The 23,269-nt window shown below is 42.6% G+C and overlaps 1 protein-coding gene across 3 annotated transcripts in view; it reads left to right on the top strand.

The window, feature by feature from the left end:
- The window catches only part of LOC133611677 (serine/threonine-protein kinase PAK 6), a 65,020-nt gene that overhangs the window by 2,331 nt on the left and 39,420 nt on the right, over window positions 1–23,269 (top strand). The window contains exon 1 of one of the 3 annotated variants that reach the window (XM_072913674.1): window positions 22,130–22,243. The exons of the other annotated variants lie outside the window; for them this stretch is intronic. The gene's annotated coding sequence lies outside the window, so the exon portion shown is untranslated. Of the gene's footprint in view, window positions 1–22,129; window positions 22,244–23,269 lie in introns of those variants that run through there. 3 annotated transcript variants of the gene reach the window in all.

The following is a 23,269-nucleotide window of genomic DNA, read 5'->3' as shown; positions in this document are numbered from 1 at the left end:
CAATTCAAGTTCATATGTCAGTCAAGGCAGGTGGCCAAATACTACTGGCAATATAGTGTATATCCATCGATTTTCATCCATTTTCTACCGCTTGTCCCTTTTGGGGTCACGGGGGGGGGGGGTGCTGGAGCCTATCTCAGCTGCATTCGGGTGGAAGGCGGGGTACACCCTGGACAAGGCACCACCTCATCGCAGGGCCAACACAGATAGACAGACAACATTCACGCTCACATTCACACTCTAGGGCCAATTTAGTGTTGCCAATCAACTTATCCCCAGGTGCATGTCTTTGGAGGTGGGAGGAAGCCGGAGTACCCGGAGGGAACCCACGCAGTCACGGGGAGAACATGCAAACTCCACATAGAAAGATCCCGAGCCCAGGATTGAACTCAGGACTACTCAGGACTTTCGTATTGTGAGGCACATGCACTAACCCCTGTACCACCGTGCTGCCCAATATAGTGTATATGCTGGTTGAAAACATGTTCCACTCTTCCACTCTGGGGCGGTATAGCTCGGTTGGTAGAGTGGCCATGCCAGCAACTTGAGGATTGCAGGTTCGATCCCCGCTTCCGCCATCCTCGCCACTGCCGTTGTGTCCTTGGGCAAGACACTTTACCCACCTGCTCCCAGTGCCACCCACACTGGTTTAAATGGAACTTAGACATTGTGTTTCACTATGTAAAGCGCTTTGAGTCACTAGAGAAAAAGCGCTATATAAATATAATTCACTTCACTTAAATATCCACTGAAAATCAATGAGAGAGCAAGCTGTTCTCAAGAAGCGAATGGATTTTAGCTTTAGCCAAATTGCTTTTTCATCACAATTGTTCACATATTGACAGCCCTGCAACATGCATGCTCAAAACACAACACCTTAAAAGTACCCTGTATGCAATCATTGATATTGACAAGCAAGGTAACAGAGAATGTCCTTTAATTGCACATACCCTCACTCACAGGTGAGTTTCTTCTTCACTGGAGGCGACATGCAGGCTGACATGGCCATCATCATCATTTTCTCAATCGCGCACAATGCAAACACACGTGCCCAGAGGGCGCTGACAGGGAGTGACAGAAGCCTCACACATGTTGGGAGACAAAACATACGTGGAGGTGTCACTGGTATCCACGCCTGTTATCATGTGTTATTGTTATATCATGAGTCAGCCCTTGGAAGCAAACATGCGCATTAGCGGCTTAACGTAACCGGCAGTCAGGATTAAAACAGGCAGTCTAAATTAGGACAGCGTGTCGCAAGTTCCCTCGCTGGGTTGGAAAATAGCGCCCGTGACATTGGAAGGTAGAGGAGTGGGTACACATTGATACTGCTGGAGAGCTTGAGCCTGTGCGTCGCCTCTCATGAGAAATAGGAATCAAAGCTTTCTTAAGCACATGCAGCCTGCACACAGGCCTGCTGCATCAATAAATTAGACCCATGAGAGAAGATCTGAACTGGTACCATTTGGTACATTAGCTGATCTTTACTGCATGTGCGAGTCAAGAGGATTTTTCAGGAAATACATTTGCATTTTACACTCATGTATTTAGCTGGCGTCCACACAAAAATTCGGTGCTCGCCCTTTTTCACGGCAAGGATGAAATCTATCAAGTCTCACGTCACGATACACGATATATATCTCGATATTTTGCCATAGCCTTGAATTAACACCTGATGCATATAATCACAGCAGTATGATGATTCTATGTGTCTACATTAAAACATTCTTGTTCATACTGCATTAATATATGCTTATTTTAAACTTTCATGCAGAGAGGGAAATCACAACTAAGTCAATTTACCAAAACTGTATTTATTAAACAGTTATTAAGCAGTGGCACAAACATTCATGTAATTTCCAAAACAGAACGTGCAAGATTGTCAGAGACATTTTAAAACAAGCTGTTAGTGCACTTTTTGTGCATGATGTCACTAAGATGACATATCAAAACAACACTAAATTAAAGTGCACTTTTTGTACAGAACGCAACTACAATAGTTTAACACAAATAAAGTGCACTTTTGTGCATGATGTCACACAAGATATTTCAATAACTGTCAAATAAAAATTAGGCTGCATAATAGGAAATCAAATGGTTTATGTCCTTCGCTATGTGGTAGGTTACTGCGGACGTTATCTCCTTTTGTTGTTCACTATTTTTTTCATACGATGTTGATGTGGAAATGGTTGCTTGGGCATTTTGTTGGTGTGGCACCGAACGGAGATGTTGACATGCGGAGTTTCAAGCACTCTTCATTCTCTAGCAGGTGACTTTTCAAATGCCATCTTCTTACGCTTATCCGAGGTTGGGTTGCGGGGGCAGCAGCCTAAGCAGGTAAGCCCAGACTTTCCTCTCCCCAGCCACTTCGTCCAGCTCTTCCCGGGGGATCCCGAGGCGTTCCCAGGCCAGCCGGTGACATAGTCTTCCCAACGTGTCCTGGGTCTTCCTTGTGGCCTCCTACCGGTTGGACGTGCCCTAAACACCTCCCTAGAGAGGCGTTTGGGTGGCATCCTGACCAGATGCCCGAACCACCATGTGGAGGAGCAGCGGCTTTACTTTGAGCTCTCCCGGATGGCAGAGCTTTTTACCCTATCTCTAAGAGAGAGCCCAGCCACCCGGCGGAGGAAACTAATTTCGGCCGCTTGTACCTGTGATCTTGTCCTTTCGGTGATAACCCAAAGTTCATGACCATAGGTTAGCAGGGGAACGTAGATCGACCGGTAAATTAAGAGCTTTGCCTTCCGGCTCAGCTCCTTCTTCACCACAAAGGATCGATACAGCGTCCGCATTACTGAAGACGCCGCACCGATCCGCCTGTCGATCTCACGATCCACTCTCCCCTCACTTAGTGAACAAGACTCCTAGGTACTTGAACTCCTCCATTTGTTGCAGCGTCTCCTCCCCAACCCGGAGATGGCACTCCACCCTTTTCCGGGCGAGAACCATGGACTCGGACTTGGAGGTGCTGATTCTCATCCCAGTCGCTTCACATGCGGCTGCGAACCGATCCTTTTCAAATGATGCTACAAATTAACAGTAGGTGCTCTTTTTTGTAGCAAAGCTTTTGCCGCATACTTGTTCGACATCTTCCCGCTTGAAGCCATACCACCGCCAGACGATGGACCCTGTGCTGTTTTTCTTAGGAATTAATTCTTCCTTCATTTGTTACCAGATTCGCACCTTCTTTCTCTCGTATTACCATTCGCACCAGTCCGCTAGCATCACAGCTAATGTTACCCATGCTGCTACCTCTCTGCTCAGCAAGAGCATATGACGTGACAGTATGTGACGTATGTAAGAAGGTGCGCTTGTTTTAAGTCTCTGTGAGAAGGAGAGACAAGAAAGAGTGAAAAAAGCCTGTAGTGTAATGCCCGCAGCTGAAAGCAACTGCGTGAGAACGTATACTCGAATATCACGATATAGTCATTTTCTATATCGCACAGACAACCCCGCGATATATCGAGTATATCGATACATTGCCCAGCCCTAATCAAGAGTGAAATTAGCGTGGAAAAGTGCACTGCCTTATACCAACTTCATGCTTTGCAAACGTGCATTTCCACTTTGGATACTTTGGCAACACACAGAGGTGGTCGTTTGGGCTTCCCCAACCTTTGATTTCAACAATGTACAAAGATCGGAGGACACAAAATTCACCTTTTTCCAATGCATTTAATGTTCATATTAATATTTGTGAGGTCGTCTAATAATTAATGTAGGTGATCTTTTTGCCACCTATTGTTTATCCACAATGTGTTCCTGTGACTCCAACACATGTGCTTGGCCAGTTGGGCGGACAGTAGATGCCGGTGGTTGCGGCACATTAATGGCACCGGAGACGGAGAAGGAATGACCCGACTTTGTGTCATGTATGGCTGCTATCGCAAGTAGCTCTCCTGTGTTTTAATATTAAATTGAATAACCACACAAGAGTCAAAGTCTTTGGTATCGTTTTTGATAGCACTGATTGCTAAACCTAATATTACACAATTTTCAAAGGGAAATGTTTTTTCACATTATGTTTTTTTGTCCTGGTCATGTCTTAGTTTAAAGGCCTCCTGAAACCCACTACTACCGACCACGCAGTCTGATAGTTTATATATCAATGATGAAATCTTAACATTGCAACATATGCCAAAACGGCCGGGTTAGCTTACTAAAGTGGAATTTTAAATTTCGCGCGAAATATCCTGCTGAAAACGTCTCGGTATGATGACGCCTGCGCGTGACGTCACGGATTGTAGAGGACATTTTGGGACAGCATGGTGGCCAGCTATTAAGTCGTCTGTTTTCATCGCAAAATTCCACAGTATTCTGGACATCTGTGTTGGTGAATCTTTTGCAATTTGTTCAATGAACAATGGAGACAGCAAAGAAGAAAGCTGTAGGTGGGAAGCGGTGTATTGCGGCAGGTGTTGTGCTGGATAATGCACCCCCGCCGTAGAATGCACCCCCTGACTGTTGTGCCGGATAACACAGCCGGTGTTTCATTGTTTACATTCCCGAAAGATGACAGTCAAGCTTTACCATTGGCCTGTGGAGAACTGGGACAACAGATACTCTTACCAGGAGGACTTTGAGTTGGATACGCAGACGCGGTGCCGTGAGTACGCATGCAGCTGCGGCTTCCAAACATTTGATCGCTTGCCCGTACGTGCGTGCCGCTATGTGCATGTCACGTACGTAACTTTGGGGACTTTGGGGAAATATATGTGCTGTATGAACTTTGGGGAGGTGAACGGTACTTAGGGCTGTGGGATTGAGTGTGTTGTGCAGGTGTTTGAGTTGTATTGGCGGGTTATATGGACGGGAGGGGGGAGGTGTTTGTTATGCGGGATTAATTTGTGGCATATTAAATATAAGCCTGGTTGTGTTGTGGCTAATAGAGTATGTATATGTCTTGTGTTTATTTACTGTTTTAGTCATTCCCAGCTGAATATCAGGTCCCACCTGCCTCTCACAGCATCTTCCCTATCTGAATCGCTCCCACTGCCTTCTAGTCCTTCACTCTCACTTTCCTCATCCACGAATCTTTCGTCCTCGCTCAAATTAATGGGGAAATCGTCGCTTTCTCGGTCCGAATTGCTCTCGCTGCTGGTGGCCATGATTGTAAACAATGTGCAGATGTGAGGAGCTCCACAACCTGTGACGTCAGGCGCATATCGTCTGCTACTTCCGGTACAGGCAAGGCTTTTTTATCAGTGACCAAAAGTTGCGAACTTTATCGTCGATGTTCTCTACTAAATCCTTTCTGCAAAAATATGGCAATATCGCGAAATGATCAAGTATGACACATAGAATGGACCTGCTATCCCCGTTTGAATAAGAAAATCGCATTTCAGTAGGCCTTTAAGTTTAATAGTATTCTCCCTATGTTTAATACTAGTTTTGTTCCTAGTGTCACTCGGCTCCCTTTATTTACATTCCGTTGCTAGGAGCCTCAAGCACACACCTGTCTCTCATCATGATTAGCGTCCCCGCCTGTTGTAAGGCTAATCATCTCGATTATTATGCACGCTCTGCCATGCAGTTAGCGCGGTTCCAATCTTCACCCAGTTACGTTTCTGGCTTTGCTTGTTATGTTCTTTGTCAGCTTTATACTACATTCCACGTAGTATTTGCCTATTTAGCTATGCTGAATAAGCACTGAACTTTCCAAGCGTTTTTCTCAGCGACACAATTCCTTTATTGTATTTTTGCCTATTTAGATTAAATACTTTCCATGCACGCTGCTCCTGCTGCCTCTTGCCTTTCCTTTACGCATCTTGAGAACACGATCGTCACCACCATACGTGACAGATTGGAAACCCGAAATGGGTTTCTCGCGAAGGAAGATGGACGGTGAATATATGAGTAGATGAAGACAGACGCCCGCTTGCTGTGGTATGGCTCGGACGAGGAGTTCAAGGTGGACGTGGACATCTCTCCTGAGGTTGTGGAGGCCTGGAACTCGCTAATCTCTAAGATTTCGATTACAGAGAACCGGCACCTTTTCCGGGAAAGAAACAAGGAGACCACGCTGTCGGGTCTTGTTTTGCCCGGTGACGTACCAGCTCTGCAGTCCCGTTCTTGACTCACACAGAAGTCGTCCTCAGTGCGCTTTCCACTCGCATCTCTTTCCTTGCCAATTCAGCCCGAGAACGGTATGATAAACCCACACATTGCTTCTGTTTATACGTCTTGGAATGTCATTCAGCCAATCAGCCCAGTCAAGACTCAGCCCCGTCGCAGCCCGATGACATCACACCGCCATCCCCAGTGACGTGCGGTGAGGTTCATGGCTGGTGAGGCACTGACTTCATCACAGTCAGATTTACAAACATATGAACCCTAAAGAGTATCTTATTCACCATTTGATTGGCAGCAGTTAACGGGTTATGTTTAAAAGCTCATACCAGCATTCTTCCCTGCTTGGCACTCAGCATCAAGGGTTGGAAATGGGGGTTAAATCACCAAAAATGATTCCCGGGCGCGGCACCGCTGCTGCCCACTGCTCCCCTCACCTCCCAGGGGGTGATCAAGGTGATGGGTCAAATGCAGAGGACAAATTTCACCACACCTAGTGTGTGTGTGACAATCATTGGTACTTTAACTAAACTTTAACTTTAACTTTAACTTTAACTTATCCAAATGTCATTAAATCTACTGTTGCAAACTTGATGAACATTTCTACTGTTAAAGAATCCATTCAGCCTCTGCCTCCCAAGACTCAAGCTCCGCCTCACCATATTCAAGCCCCGCCATCCCTTATGCAAGCCCCGCCCCCTAAGATGCAAGGTCTACCCACCTCACCAACTCCACAGCCTCCTAAGACTTAAGCTTCTGCATTTCCTTTTCCTGCTCCACAGTGGACGCGCAAACAGGGGAGTGGACGTCAGGCACGCGCAAGGGTGTGCTCAGATGACGTCACGCCGCTTACAGACTGTCTACCTCTGACAGCTGCCGGCACAGCTGTCAGAGGTAACATGTCCTCCAACAGACATTAAAGCAGCTAGTCAGCCTAAACTAAGCAACAGCAAGCTAGCTGTTGAGGACAATATAGACATTTTGTCCCTGGCTAAAGTAGAGAGACAGCTGCAGCCAAATAATCACATTCAAGCTCCGCCCACCTCACAGTTTTTCAAGACCTAAGCCCCTGCAATTCCTGTTCCTGCAGCCCGCCTTCCCAACGCCCACCTTCTGCTTCTGCTCCTGCTGGCGGAGGCGTGGCAGAGCGGCCATGCCAGCAACTTGAGGGTTCCAGGTTCGATTCCCCCTTCTGCCATCCTAGTCACTGCCGTTGTGTACTTGGGCAAGACACTTTACTCACCTGCTCCCAGTGCCACCCACACTGGTTTAAATGAAGCTTAAAGATGTAGATAATGGGTACCACTAAGGTTGGCCCGATACCAATATTTTGGTACCGGTACCAAAATGTATTTCGATAAAGGGGACCACATAAAAATGGCATTATTGGCTTTATTTTAACAAACAATCTGACAGTTTCTTATAGCAATCGAAGAACAATTTTGTCCTTAGATAAAATAGTGAACATACTAGACAACTTGTCTTTTATTAGTAAGTAAGCAAACAATGGCTTCTAATTAGTCTGCTGACATATGCAGTAACTTTTTGTGTCATTTCTTATTTTATTATTTTGTCAACATTATAAAGGACAAGCTGTAAAAATGGATTACCTACTTGTTCATTTCCTGTTAATATCTGGTTATTTTCTGTTTTAACATGTTCTATCTACACTGCTGTTAAAATGTAATAATTAGAGATGTCCGATAATGGCTTTTTTGTCGGTTGAGGTGTGTGTGTGGGGGGGGTGGGGTGTGTGTGTGGGGGGGGGGTGGGGGGGGGGGGTATATTGTAGCGTCCCGGAAGAGTTAGTGCTGCAAGGGGATCTGGGTATTTGTTCTGTTGTGTTTATGTTGTGTTACGATGCGGATGTTCTCCCGAAATGTGTTTGTCATTCTTGTTTGGTGTGGGTTCACAGTGTGGCGCATATTTGTAACAGTGTTAAAGTTGTTTATACGGCCACCGTCAGTGTGACCTGTATGGCTGTTGATCAAGTATGCCTTGCATTCACTCATGTGTGTGTAAAAGCCGCATATATTATGCGACTGGGCCGGCACGCTGTTTGTATGGAGGAAAAGCGGACGTGACGACAGGTTGTAGAGGACGCTAAAGGCATTGCCTTTAAGGCACGCCCCCAGTAATGTTGGTGGAAATCGGGAGATATTCGGGAGAATGGTTGCCCCGGGAGATTTTCGGGAGGAGCACTGAAATCCGGGAGTTCCCCCGGGAAAATCGGGAGGTTGAAACCGATACCGATCATTTCCGATATTAAATTTTAAAGTATTTATCACTTATTCTTCTGTTGTTTGGATACTTTACATTAATTTTGGATGACACCACAAATTTAGGTATCGATCCGATACCAAGTAGTTACATGATCGTACATTGGTCATATTCAAAGTCCTCATGTGTCCAGGGACGTATTTCCTGAGTTTATAAACATAATATAATTTTAAAGAAAAAGAAAAAAGGATTTTGTGACGATAAAAAATTTAGATCATCATTACAGTGGATGTCAGGTGTAGATCCACTCATGGCATTTGTTTACATTCAGGCGCGCTAGCTTTTGTTAGCGGTGACGCCGGTGAGCTATTGTATCCTCCTATGGTGTGTTGTGAAGCATGTTTAGCTATTCCTCGTCCGGCAGGGATGATACTTGTAAGAAACTCACTTTATTTGTCGTCATGGAGGCGAGAATTAGTGATTTAGAAGTAGCTAAAACACTGCCGACTGCGGATGGATGTTCGCTGCTAGCTAGCTAGCCATGTCTTAAAGCACCTCTTCCTGCAGGCATTTCAGTGTTATGGCTTCACCTTTATCGTCAGTTTTTAGGCCAAAATGCATCTGCACACCTTGTCTGCTTGTAAGTACTCTGTGATTGTGCCCTGCCGAACATGCTCCTCTCAGCAATGTCATGACGTGATGGCGCGCCGTCATGCCTATTGGGAACCGGTACTTTTCAAACAGAGTATAGCTCCGTTTTTGATTCATTAGTACCGCGATACTATACTAGTACCGGCAGGGACGTGCACATGTTTATAGAGGGGCAGGGGCTCAAAGTCAAAAAAGGGCAGGAATTTTTTTTTTGGTCCTTTACACAATATCGAAATTAATGTAAAATTAAATTTGCTAATAGGAAGCTAACTACTTAGCTGTGTGTCCTTTGTAGGTAAAAGTGATTGCCATTTCTTTTGTGTCAACAAATTATTGTCATAATGAGTTAATTCACATTATCATTGGCTTGGAAGACATGAAAAGCAACAAAACACTGGTTTATTATTAGGCTATTTATTGTTAAATATAAGCACTTTAATATTGAACATTGAACAGTGCAACATGAACTTTGAAAAAAAATACAAAAATAAATACCCAAATGGAAAAAACTTAAATGTGAAAATCTGTCCTTCTTCCCTTAACTTGATGAAAACACCATCAAGTTGTAACTTATGGTCTTTCTCACTTAATGCTCAGACTAAACAACTGAAACGCAATACAGGGCCAAAAATATGGACCAGGGGCCAGTAGAGGGCTGTAGGATGGAGGCCACCCATACCCAAATATGTTCCTCAATGTAAATTCAGGGCTTCCATGAAATGCTGTGAAATCAGTGCACAATCAGTAGCCAAAATTTCTGGGGGCCTTAAAGCATCAACCTTCCATGTCCCTGTAGATGTTGATCACATCATTGTGATTTATGACTACGTGAGTGAGTTTTTGACCAGCTTCAGTTTAGAAAAAGACCTCTCTACTGTGGCAGTGGACACTGGAATCGTGGCATATGTTTTCATAATTTCTTCCAGTGCTGGAAAGATGTCATGTCCACTGTTGTCTCTTAGTGTTCTTAAGATCCCCTTCAGTGTGAGAGTGTCATGTGTCATTCTTCTTATTATTGTTATTATTATCATTATTATTATTATTATTTTGTTAACCCACACAGTAATAGCAAAGTCACAATAAACTTTATATCTAAACCTCTACTGTGAGAGAAATGTGATCGTAAACACATTGCATTTTATTTTGAAAATTAACCCGGTGTTTTATTTTGTATTTTGTACACTACTTCCTGTCCCGCACGATCCGCTCTGCTCTGTGCGGATTTGATGTGCCGTGCTCCGACGTCCGGCAAAAACAGAAGCTGACACATTGAATAATACAATAATACGGCGTTTTTCTGAAATATTACCCATATTAGATGCTGAATAAGTGGACGGCGACTAGACCATAACTCACAGGTTTAAATTGCTCCACTTTCACGTCTCCTCAGGGGCGCAGTTGGCTCTCTCTCCTCTCACTTACTCACTCACTCGCCCTCTCTCTCTCTCTCTGGCGGAAGCGGCAGGCTCAAACAACCCGGTATTACAAGAAAACGTGGAGTTTTTGTACCGCTGTTTTTTTCTTTCTTTTTTTTTTACATCCCTGACAGGAATTTATTAATGTTGTTTAAAGAAAGAAGAAGAAGAAAAACACACACACACACACACACACACACACACACACACACACACACACACACACACACACACACACACACACACACACACACACACACACACACACACACACACACAGGCAGAGGGCACTTTTTAAGACAAGGCAAAAAAGGGCAGGGGCTCAAGCACCCATAGGGCCCTATGTGTGCACGTGCCTGAGTACCGGTATGCCGTACAACCCTACACTGTAAAAAAAAAATCCTATTTTTATGGTTAATTTACTCTAAATTTCTACTGTAATTTTCCTTTTTTTTTTAAATAGTTTATAAAACTGTAGAATTGAAGACATTATCTGTAAATAAATAATCCGCCTGTTATTTTAAGTAATATGCCAGTAATGACAAACTATGTATATTTCTATTTTTTTTACAGAAAAATACCAAATTAATTATACATAGCATTTTCTGTTTTCTTAAATTACTTTCAAATTCATGTAAAATTACAGTAATTATCTTTCATTAAATATGTACGGTAGCTTGTTATATAAAAGTCTATGTCCATACTAACAATCTAACACAGGGGTGTCAAACTCAAATACAGAGTCGGCCAAAATTTAAAACTGAACAAAGCCGCGGGCTAAGGTTGAACAAATTAACCTTTAACGTACTCTACGAGCTATCGTCACGTCCGCTTTTCATCCATTCTAACATCGTTCAGACCCAGTCACTGTACGCTCACAGGAGCGAATGCAACGCATACTTCATCAACAGCGATACAGGTTACACTGAGGGTGCCAGTATAAAAAACTTTAACACTGTTAGAAATATACGCCACATTGTGAATCCACACCAAACAAGAATGACAAACACATTTCGGGAGAACACCCGCACCGTAACACAACATAAATACAACAGAACAAATACCCAGAATCCTTTGCAGCACTAACTCTTCCGGGACGCTACAAAATACACCCCCGCTACCACCAAACCCCCCCCCCCCCCCCCCCCCCCCCCCCCCCCCCCCACACACACACACCTTGTAGCGTCCCGGAAGAGTTAGTGCTGCAAAGGGTTCTGGTTTGGTGTGAATTCACAGTGTGGCGAATATTTCTAACAGTGTTAAAGTTTTTTATTCGGCTACCCTCAGTGTAACCTGTATCGCTGTTGATGAAGTATGCGTTGCATTCTAATGTGTGTGCGTGCAGAAGCCGCACATGTTATGTGACTGGGCCAGCACTCGTTAGGCTGGCTGGTTGGCTGGCGTTTGCCAGCTTTAGTGTTAATTTGATATCGCCTCAAGGGCCAAGTGAAATTACACGGCGGGCCAAATGTGGCCCGCGGGCCAGAGTTTGACACACAAGCTGTAGAATAAAGGTATTTTTCTGCAGAACTGTTTGCATCGTCACTTTATTAAAGGTGGTTGATCTTAACAATTCAGAAAAAATCTGTAAAATAATGGTATTTTTCTGTGGAACTGCCAGCATTGTCACTTCATTAAAGGTGTTTGATAAAGATATTTTTCTGCAGAACTGTTTGCATCGTCACTTTATTAAAGGTGGTTGATCTTAATAATTTAGTACAAATCTGAAAAATTACGATATTTTTCCGCAAAACGTTTCATGAAAATTTCTGTAAATATGTTTTTGATCATTATTTGGTTTACAATGTTTTACTTTAATTTTATGGTTTTTGTTTGGCAGCCGTAGCTGCCAGTAGATGACCGTTTTTTTACAGAATTTTTTTTACAGTGTAGGTTCCACTATGTAAAAGCGCTTTGAGTCTCTGGAGAAAAAGTGCTATATGAATGTAATATGATAAAATAAGGATATGTACAGACTTCACTTCACGCTGAGGTCGTGGGCCAAATAATGACACCGTCTTGAATCAGAGTCAGAATCAGAATACCTTTATTGTCATCAGCTTCCTGAAGGGGGTCCAGGGCTGGTAGCTGTTCAGCTGGGGACGCACAGCTTCCACCAAGCCGCAACTTCCTGAAAGTCCGCCTCCTCCTTCGAGTGACCCTTCGGAGAAGTACAGTGCGGCGCGGATGGACGAGTGGTACCAGAAGGTGCTGATGGAGCCGGAGATGAAGGATCCCCTTCTTGTGACGATACCGCCAGCAACCATGCGCGCCCACGCAGCAACATCAGCTCAAGCCAAGCTCGCTTTAATGTCCATGTTGCTTGCTGCAGGGCGGAACACATTTTTGTCCATTTTGACGTCAAGCATTAACGGGGCCGATACGGTGTAGTGACAGTATGATGTATGAAGTCACTCGATGCAATCGTCCTCAAATCCCCCTTTAAGTACACGCTTGTTGACTGCACAGAGAAGCGCTGAGGATGACTGAGAAAAGAGGTTAGACTTTGCGCACACACAGGGTCAAGTCATGTAATGTAAGGAGACAGAAAAATGTGTCTGATTTGTGAAGACACAGACTGCTCCTTTCTTTCAGCCTACTTAATTATTTTCCTTCATATCAGCTCCATCTATTCATCCTCTTCTTTGCTTGCTCATCGCTTTCCTCCTCTAGCTGTCACTACAGCTAAATGTCCAGTTTTTTTCTTCTTCACTTTTCACCTTGGTACGGTACTCTCTTGTTCCAGGACAAGACGGATAGGCATCAACGACCCTGGTGTTAAAGTCTTGTTTTATATATATTCATGGTTGATTGTGAACGTTTTGAGTATTCTTGTCAATCGATTAATAAGGGGTGGGTATCGTTCACATTTTATCTGATAGCGTTGCCAAATCTGTACTGCACAGTAATTCGTAAACAGTGCCTGAAGCAGTAATTAAAATAAAAATAAAAATACAAATTTTGCCCAAAAACTCTACAGTACCTTTTTAAACACAATTCTGCCACACGCAAGTTGAACAGAATAATAATTTGAATACTTATGTTACATAAATGTAAAAATAATAAGTAATTAATCCTCCACAATTAAATAGAATTGTGTGCAGAATATGGACTGTATTTTAGATAAAAAGTGACACAATTGCTATATTGTTAGACTTGTGCAACAACCTGCTTGTGTTGCAATGTTTATGCTCAGAATTCCGCTGTTTGTGAATGCATCGTGCCATGAGTGTGATTCATGTTTAATGAGGAAGTGTGGTGTTGCTGGCGTCAAGAGTGACAGAGAAACGTGCACTAGTTTGAATACCGTGTTGGAAGTAAACACAGCCATTGGCGCGCTAAAGAAGGCAATACAGTTCAGAAATAACTGAAGGATTTCTACATTGCTTCCATTACTTTTGCTTCATTTTGTGCTCGGTTCTGGGCATTCCTGTTACTTCCCTGGTCTGGACCCCAGGATGCAGTGCAAAGAAAGGCAGCATGCGGGTAAAAAAAACCTTTTTTTTAGGGAAAAAACAAGGCAAAATAAATGAAATCTAGTGCAGCACTGGAAGTACACAGAAGACAAACACTTGTCAAGGTATACAAAACACAGAAACACTCAAAAATAGAAAGCATAAAAGCAAATTATCCAGCAAAATCTTCTGAACGGGGACGGGAGAAGAAGCTTCCTGATTCGCTATTACCGACAGGTGAGTCTCTTAATAACAATCTGGGGACAGGTGCTCTAGCCAGAAGTAAAGTGGCTGGGAAACAAATGCAGACAGGAAGTAGAATGAAAAATGTAATGCTGGTTTAGAAATAATACAAAATACAGGAAACTCATATTAATGTCCAAATTTTAATTTCCCCTCGGGGATTAATAAAGTATTTCTGATTCTGATTTCTGATTCTAAAACTGCCGTGTAGGATCATAAAAATTCCGTGGTTTTAGAAGGCACCAAAACTAAAACAACAAGAATGTATGCCGTGCGCGATGGCATCTGAAAACCAAAAAGGACGAAATACACAATAATAAGTTACAATATACTAATTAAAGTTAAATAAATAGTTTATTTATAGTTGACTCGTAGCCCCTGAATTGAATTTAATGGTGAGGTCCCCAAAGATTCCCACTTCTACTACCAGTGCCATTATGATACCAAGTTCCAGTACCATCCCTATTCATGATTCAATTAGAGTACCAGTAAAGTGGAAAAAGAAGTTCCCTCTAAATTGAAGTTATTATCATATATCTCTGATGTATGACACCGAAAGACTTACAAAGTTTGCAATTAAATAGATATGATTAAAATAATATCAATCTCACTGAGATTCCCGAGCCATTTTGAGAGATACTGAGCAAACCAGTCACGTGATCACGTGACATAGAGGTAGGAACCGCAGATCCCTTCCCCACCAACAACAACGCAAATCATGCAGACTTTGTGAGAGCCAACAACGGTTACTTTGGGAAATATTATGATCCGGAAACTTATATTTTTTATCCTAAATATAAGGAGGGTGAGCTACAAGTTTTAGAATATCTGCTATACAGATCGAGCTTTAGTGAAACAGCATTATGTAGCATAATTCAGCAATATTGCTAAGTGCTTAACAAGAAATACAAACTACAAACATAATAAAACAATAGCTTACTGTACAATGTCTGCTATTACTTTGACAACGATGAATAGGATGTCCATATCTTCCCGTTTATATGAAGAATTAATCATGATGCACACGAAGGGTTAACAAGGAAAAGTCTCCCTGCAGACACCGTCTTCGGTTGTGTGTGTTTGTGTCCATCTCCGGGTATGACTTGAATGTCACAGATGAACAGCTTTGAGATGTATGGCTAAATCCTCCTAATATCCAGATGAGAGTCATGATTTAAAATCTAGAATAACTTTGACGAGCTGAGACGCGATGATGCGGGAGCAGCAGGACATCGTGGCCAGCTCACAGTAAAGCAGCAGAGGGCTACTTAGCTGTGTGCTATCAATCCGCCGCGAAAAAATTGTTAGTCTGTCTTAGCGCTGATAATAACAACATCACTAATATTTGGTCAATGTGCAGGTCACAATATGCATATAGAGAATTGGTGGCGGGTTTTGGATAGTTATTTAGAGAATTTTGTTGGCAAAATAGAAAGCCCCCATTGACTACATTGTTAGAAGATGTATTTATGTATTTACTTATGTATGCATAAGTCATAAGTCACATTTATATGCATGAATGCATATAAAAAAGAAAAACATACCATATGTGTCCATGTCTTATGTAAGGATTGTGAATGATAGACAGCACAACTCTCTCTAATGTTTGCGTATTTCCAGTATGACTGATTTGATATGATGGTCAGAGTGCAGAAGTGTTACTCCAGTGACGCTTGGAGCGGAATATTCAAAGTGGCTGACTGAATTTGTGGCATTTTGAGAAGTTTATATGTTCACCTATTTGGTGGATTGTAAATACAATTGGATATGGCTTAATGGATACAATGAAACACCATCCATCCATTTTCTACCGCTAGTGCCTCTCAGAGACGCAGCTGTGGCTGGAGCCTATTCCAGCTGCATTCGGGTGGAAGGCGAGTTACACCCTGGACAAGTCGCCACCTCATCACAGAGCCAACACAGATAGACAGACAACATTCACACTCACATTCACACACTAGGGCCAATTTAGTGTTGCCAATCAACCTATCCCCAGGTGCATGTCTTTGGAGGTGGGAGGAAGCCGGAGTACCCGGAGGGAACCCACGCAGCCACGGGGAGAACATGCAAACGCCAAACAGAAAGATCCCGAGCCCGGGATTGAACTCAGGACCTCCATATTGTGAGGCACATGCACTAACCCCTGTTTCACCGTGCTGCCCCCTTTCCGTACTTCAGTTTCCATAAACTATATAGTGAAAGTACTCCATAAATGTCACTTCACATGTCCTTGGGTGTTCTCTATATTGTGTCCTTGTCTTGGAATGGAGCTTTATCACAGGTGCAGATTAATCATGCTTGAACATGCACGTAGAATCTATGGAAAACTTCACCCGAACACTTTTTTTTATCTCCCAGATGGCATGTGAGTCCAAAACTTTAGCGTGACCTGCCTTGGGAAGACACTGCAGGGCCTTTTTTGAAATGCATCTTTTGCAAAATGTGGTGACTTTACAGAGTTAGTAGCTGCGTGCCATTCTTCTGCAAGTTTACTCCTCAGATGTGATCCGCACACCCATCCTCTGCTTTCCCCGCATGAGAGACAGTCTCATCACACTCAAAGGGCAAAACGGTCATCATAATGAAGCTGATAGAAGAGCAATCTTTGCGCTCACACCACTGCACTGCAGTCAGAAAAGAACCTTGACGCCAACCATCATCCCATGACTGGATACGCTTGGTAATTCATTACAGCTGGATTATGTTTCCACTGTACGTGCATTGACAGGCATATAAAAAAAGAAAAGAGGATTACCTCATCACCACCATTTTTTTCCCACTCTCACCTCACGAGTTGACACGAATCACACACAGAGTAAACACTTTTGCTAGAGAATCCTAAAATTAGATCAGTGAAGGACTGCACATACTAGCAGCGTCACCTGCATGCACATTCACCACATTTATACAAGAGAGGCAGAATTTAGGGCAAATAGTATGGGAGGGACGGGGGGTGGAATCATTCAGCACAGCTCAGGGCGCTAACGTCGAGCAAATCCAATACCTCTCTTATCTCGCCATCCCCTCCCACTCACTACTGCTCCGCAGGATGTGAACATGAGTGGACAGAAAATATGCCTCCTGTGTTGCATGTTGGAATCATATGGACTGCTCGGCTGCATTTCTCTGTAGCCTGACGAGGGGACCATCCAGCTGGGGTTGGGGGGTAGGCTTGCAATCGGACATTTATTTCCACTCCGTTGTTTATTTGTGCAGTTATGTGGGCAACACCGCGGGCAGATTAGATCTTGATATCGCTCCCAATTTGCATGCTCCATTTTTTGATCCTCTCCTTAAACGCGTTTCACGCCTGGCATGCGGTCGCAAGGATGGAAATAACCAATGAAGCACGATTCCAGCATGGCCTCATCCTCCCAGGCAGTAGCTGTCGGAATTGTGCCTCAGCACTTTGATAGATTCAAGATAAGCCACTGAGGCATAGGGTCAAGTCCCAACAGTTTAGGGAGGATATGTGACCAGGAAGCACGATTTTTGCACTGTGCCAGTTGTACCCTGTGCATATCTATTATACCCGAAAATCGATAGCTTATTGTTGTCAAGATGGTCACACGCTTTGTAAAGGGGTCAATATTGGGCCAGTGTGGTGTAGATCAGTGTTTGTCAACCTTTTTGGAGCCAAGGCACATTTTTGTTCATCGAAAAAAGGCGGAGGCACACCACCAGCAGAAAACATTAAAAATGTAAACTCTGTGGTTGATATTGTTGCAATTGTTGGTTATGAATTCAAACCATAACCAACCATGCATCACTATAGCTCTTGTCTCAAAGTAAGTGTCACGAGCTGTCATATCACGCTGTGACTTATTTGGAGTTTTTTGGTGTTTTCCTGTGTAGTAGTGTCTTGCGCTCCTATTTTGGTGGCTTTTCCTGTTTTGTTGGTATTTTCCTGTAGCAGTTTCATGTCTTCCTTTGAGCACCTGCTTTGTTTTAGCAATCAAGACTATTTCAGTTGTGCGGACGCTATCCTTCTTTGTGTGGAAATTGTTGATTGTCATGTATGAATGTACTTTGTGCACGCCGTCTACTGCACACGATGTAAGTCTTTGCTGTCGTCCAGCATTCTGTTTTTGTTTACTTTGTAGCCAGTTCAGTTTAGTTTTGTTTTCCATAGCCATCCTTAGGCTTCAATGCCTTTTTTAGGGACACTCGCCTTGGTTTAAGCATTAGATACGACGTTTACAAAGCAATTAGCTACCTGCTGCCACCTACAGATATGGAAGAGTATTACACGGTTACTCTGCCGAGCTCTAGACAATACCGACACTCAACAACAGCACTTTATTTGCAGATTATAATTAATGGTTTGCATAAAATATTTTTAACCCAAATAGGTGAAATTATATAATCTCCCACGGCACACCAGACTGTATACCGTGCACAGTGGTTGAAAAACACTGGTGTAGATTAATTGAATGACTTCAACTGCATAGTCAACAAAGTGTGTTTTTCTACTTGCTTGGAGTAACACAGTGGTTACTTTATATTCCCTTGGGACTGTGGTCTAGAATGAGTAATGAAAATATTTTGAACTTCTAACTGAAGCGATGAAGTACTCGACAATTTGGTTGTGCTATTTGTATTGGTATCGCCCGGCTGTTGCTGACAGTGTGGGATATAACAGTTTGCATTTCACTCATGAGTAAATATTGATCGATCTGCTTGTAAAAGGATACATGGGCAGTATCTGCAAATGTTGGCTCAGGCAACGTCAACATCTACATGTTGAACAGCTATGCAAACAGATAGTGCCATACATGCACAAAAGGGAAAGAAGATCCCAATCTTGTGTTTCTGTCATTTCTTTTTGCCAGGCCATTGTTATTCAAAATACAGTCCAGGGTTAAAAAAACAAAAACAATAAGAGAGACGCTGAATCCCTCTCATGTTGTGCAGTTTGGAATTGAGCGCTGATATTTAAAAAAAAAAGTTTGCAATGCCAGTTTCAACTGCACCTTGCATTAGTGTGATTGGTGGAGAGGGAAGAAGTGGGATGTCCTGATTAAAAAAACAACTTAGAACTGAAAATGTTTTATAGCAAATAACTAAAGCTTATCTTCTAAATGTAGTATTTGCTAGTATTGTTGTAAATTAGTTGAAATATTAAATATGTGGTATTGAAATCTACATAGTTTTTTTTCAACAAAATAAAGTGGCTAATGCACAATAACTACAAACCCTATTTCCATATGAGTTGGGAAATTGTGCTAGATGTAAATATAAACGGAATACAATGATTTGCAAATCATTTTCAACCCATATTCAGTTGAATATGCTACAAAGACAACATATTTGATGTTCAAACTGATAAACATTTTTTTTTTGCAAATAATCATTAACTTTAGAATTTGATGCCAGCAACACGTGACAAAGAAGTTGGGAAAGGTGGCAATAAATTCTGATAAAGTTGAGGAATGCTCATAAAACACTTATTTGGAACATCCCACAGGTGAACAGGCAAATTGGGAACAGGTGGGTGCCATGATTGGGTATAAAAGTAGATTCCATGAAATGCTCAGTCATTCACAAACAAGGATGGAGCGAGGGTCACCACTTTGTCAACAAATGCGTGAGCAAATTGTTGAACAGTTTAAGAAAAACCTTTCTCAACCAGCTATTGAGAGGAATTTAGGGATTTCACCATCTACGGTCCGTAATATCATCAAAGGGTTCAGAGAATCTGGAGAAATCACTGCACGTAAGCAGCTAAACCCGTGACCTTCAATCCCTCAGGCTGTACTGCATCAACAAGCGACATCAGTGTGTAAAGGATATCACCACATGGGCTCAGGAACACTTCAGAAACCCACTGTCAGTAACTACAGTTGGTCGCTACATCTGTAAGTGCAAGTCAAACTCTACTATGCAAGGCAAAAACTGTTTATCAACAACACCCAGAAACGCCGTCGGCTTCGCTGGGCCTGAGCTCATCTAAGATGGACTGATACAAAGTGGAAAAGTGTTCTGTGGTCTGACGAGTCCACATTTCAAATTGTTTTTGGAAACTGTGGACGTCGTGTCCTCCGGACCAAAGAGGAAAAGAACCATCCGGATTGTTATAGGCGCAAAGTTGAAAAGCCAGCATCTGTGATGGTATGGGAGTGTATTAGTGCCCAAGACATGGGTAACTTACACATCTGTGAAGGCGCCATTAATGCTGAAAGGTACATACAGGTTTTGGAGCAACATATGTTGCCGTCCAAGCAACGTTACCATGGACGCCCCTGCTTATTTCAGCAAAACAATGCCAAGCCACGTGTTACATCAACGTGGCTTCATAGTAAAAGAGTGCGGGTACTAGACTGGCCTGCCTGTAGTCCAGACCTGTCTCCCATTGAAAATGTGTGGCGCATTATGAAGCCTAAAATACCACAACGGAGACCCCCGGACTGTTGAACAACTTAAGCTGTACATCAAGCAAGAATGGGAAAGAATTCCACCTGAGAAGCTTAAAAAATGTGTCTCCTCAGTTTCCAAACGTTTACTGAGTGTTGTTAAAAGGAAAGGCCATGTAACACAGTGGTGAACATGCCCTTTCCCAACTACTTTGGCACGTGTTGCAGCCATGAAATTAATTATTATTTGCAAAAAAAAAAAAAGTTTATGAGTTTGAACATCAAATATCTTGTCTTTGTAGTGCATTCAATTGAATATGGGTTGAAAAGGATTTGCAAACCATTGTATTCCGTTTATATTTACATCTAACACAATTTCCCAACTCATATGGAAACGGGGTTTGTAAACAAAAACTACTATCGACTCCCATTTAAATCATTTGGGTTTTGCTTTTTAAACTTCCCTGTATCCACAGACTTACTCTCTGAGTTTGTAAACACAAAGTACCAAAAAATTTTTTTTCAAATAATAAGAACAAGAAAAATATCGATCTAATAGCTTTAGTATCATTTGTATACGGATAGTATCAACATCTGTATCCATCACCTCTACTTTATTGTGTCGCTCTGCTCGGCGAGTGTGTGTGTCTGTGTGTGTGTGTGTGTGTGTGTGTGTGTGTGTGTGTGTGTGTGTGTGTGTGTGTGTGTGTGTGTGTGTGTGTGTGTGTGTGTGTATAGCCAGCCAGCTTGGCCATTCATTTTCCTCTTGTCCTCCACTGATAATGTTGATAATGAAAGAAGTTTAGTTTATTTTCCGCCGTGTTGGTGAGGATTAGTATTTTAGAAGCGGAGTCGCACTGTGGATAGACAACGCGTTCGTTGCAGCCTGCTCCCAAATCTAAGCCGGTGTTCTGGCAAGACACGCACCCTCCTGGAATTCAGGCAACACTTGTATGTGTGTAACAAGGAATATGAAAATGTAATTGTGTTCCCCTGAGCGTGCATCCTTTTTTAAGGAATCTTTCCCGTGAGTACAATCTTTAGCCATGTAAATACTGGGACACAGTTTAAAAAGGCAGATATCGACCCTCGGCCGATCCCATCGAGCCATCTCTAACTGACTGCATACCCTTTGTACTCTGTTTGATCAATAATCAAAATAATACCATATAGTGTCATAGTAAGGTGAGCGTTGCTTCGGCGTGACCCCAAGGAGAACGGCAGGTGGAATGCATGTAAGACACAATTTATTACCTACAAAGAGGCATGGAACCCAAAACAGCACAAAAAGCATCAGTCTCGAAAGGAAGAGCAAGAAAGAATGATCCAACACTGAAGGAGGGACCAAGGTGGAACTAAATAGAACTACTTAAACAAGGAACAGGTGTGCTGACAGGACATGGAACAGAAAGTAAAGGTGCTGCAAAACACAGGGAGCATACAGGAAACATTGGCAAAACAAGAGCACCAGAACAGGAAGTGATTCTAAACACAGGAAAACCCAAACATAACCAAACTGTCAGTAGCAAGCCTGAAAATTGTACAATAATTTGACCCCAAACAAAAACAGGATACATCGCTTAATGCGCCTGATGGTCACATGTGACATTTTTCAGCTAGGTGGGGGCGCAAAACTTCCAGGGGCAACTTTTTTCCAACATTGTGCTGGTTTATTAAAAGGTAAGACTGCATCATAAGCTACACTATACACAGGCTGTGGTAATGTTTCACTGTGGGAAGCCCCGGGCAGGGACAAAGTTCGGTTTTCAGAAAGTGGCACAAGTGGCTTGCATACCGGCACATCCTGAAAAGACGATCAGAAAGCGGCTTGAAGATGGTCAGTAAAACATAAATCTATTCAACATTTTGACTGAAGAACCACCATTACATGTTATGTAGACCACAAGGATGTCTTTTAAATGTAGAAAAAAAAATCACAATATAACCCCTTTAATGCACCTTAATCTACTTGTTAATTTACTGTTAACAGCTTGTTTGTTACTTTCTGCAGTAACATGGTTCTATCTGCACTTCTTTTAAAAAAGTATTAACCTTTATTCCTCTGTTGTTCGGATACTTTACATTACTTTTGGGCCATACTACACATTTGGGTATCGATCCAATACCAAGTAGTTACAGAGGCAGTATTGGCAATACAAATGCTGATACCGATACGTTACATAAGATCATTAAAATGATAATTAATACAGTTTCAGTGAGTATGAATTGTTTTAGTTATATTGTAAAACTAACAAACGTTGCTTGGAGTGATGAATGAAGAATCATTTTGAGCAGAAAGGCTATGGAGGGTTATACTTCCGGTTCAAAGAGGCACATTTTTAACCTGCGAACTTGTCCAAAAGATGGCGCCATAGCACAAACAATAAAACACCCTTTCAATGTCTCAAATGTTCTATGAAAACCATTTGTTGAATACAAAACATTATGGCCTTTAGTGAAGAAAAATCCATAAATTAGTCGCACAGTTTTATAAGCTTCAAAGCGTGGCAAAAAAGTAGCAGCTATTAGTCTGGAAAATATGGTATAGCATTCTTATGCTATGTCGCCACACACATGCATAAGCAAATATGCTTTGCTATTGGTAGTTGTTTAGCTAAATAATTGTGCTTCCAAAAACAATTGTCTCCTGTTACAGATTTTGTCCGACCTTAGAGTTTCCACAGGTCTCTTTTAGACATCGAGGTCTGACTCGGTACAGCTCCTGACAGCACAACCTCCTGAGAGCCCTCACACCATAATGTTCCTGTCAGGCAGAAGTGAAGTCCTTCCAGCACCACCTTGTATACGCAGGGGGAGCACACCGCCATGCGTTTATGCATCACTTAGCATATTAGCCTCGTGA

This window comes from Nerophis lumbriciformis, linkage group LG08 (assembly GCF_033978685.3).
Source record: "Nerophis lumbriciformis linkage group LG08, RoL_Nlum_v2.1, whole genome shotgun sequence".
In the NCBI taxonomy this organism is placed as follows: Eukaryota; Metazoa; Chordata; class Actinopteri; order Syngnathiformes; family Syngnathidae; genus Nerophis; species Nerophis lumbriciformis.
Note: the sequence above shows the minus strand (reverse complement) of the source record. Positions and strands in the feature narration are given on the sequence as shown.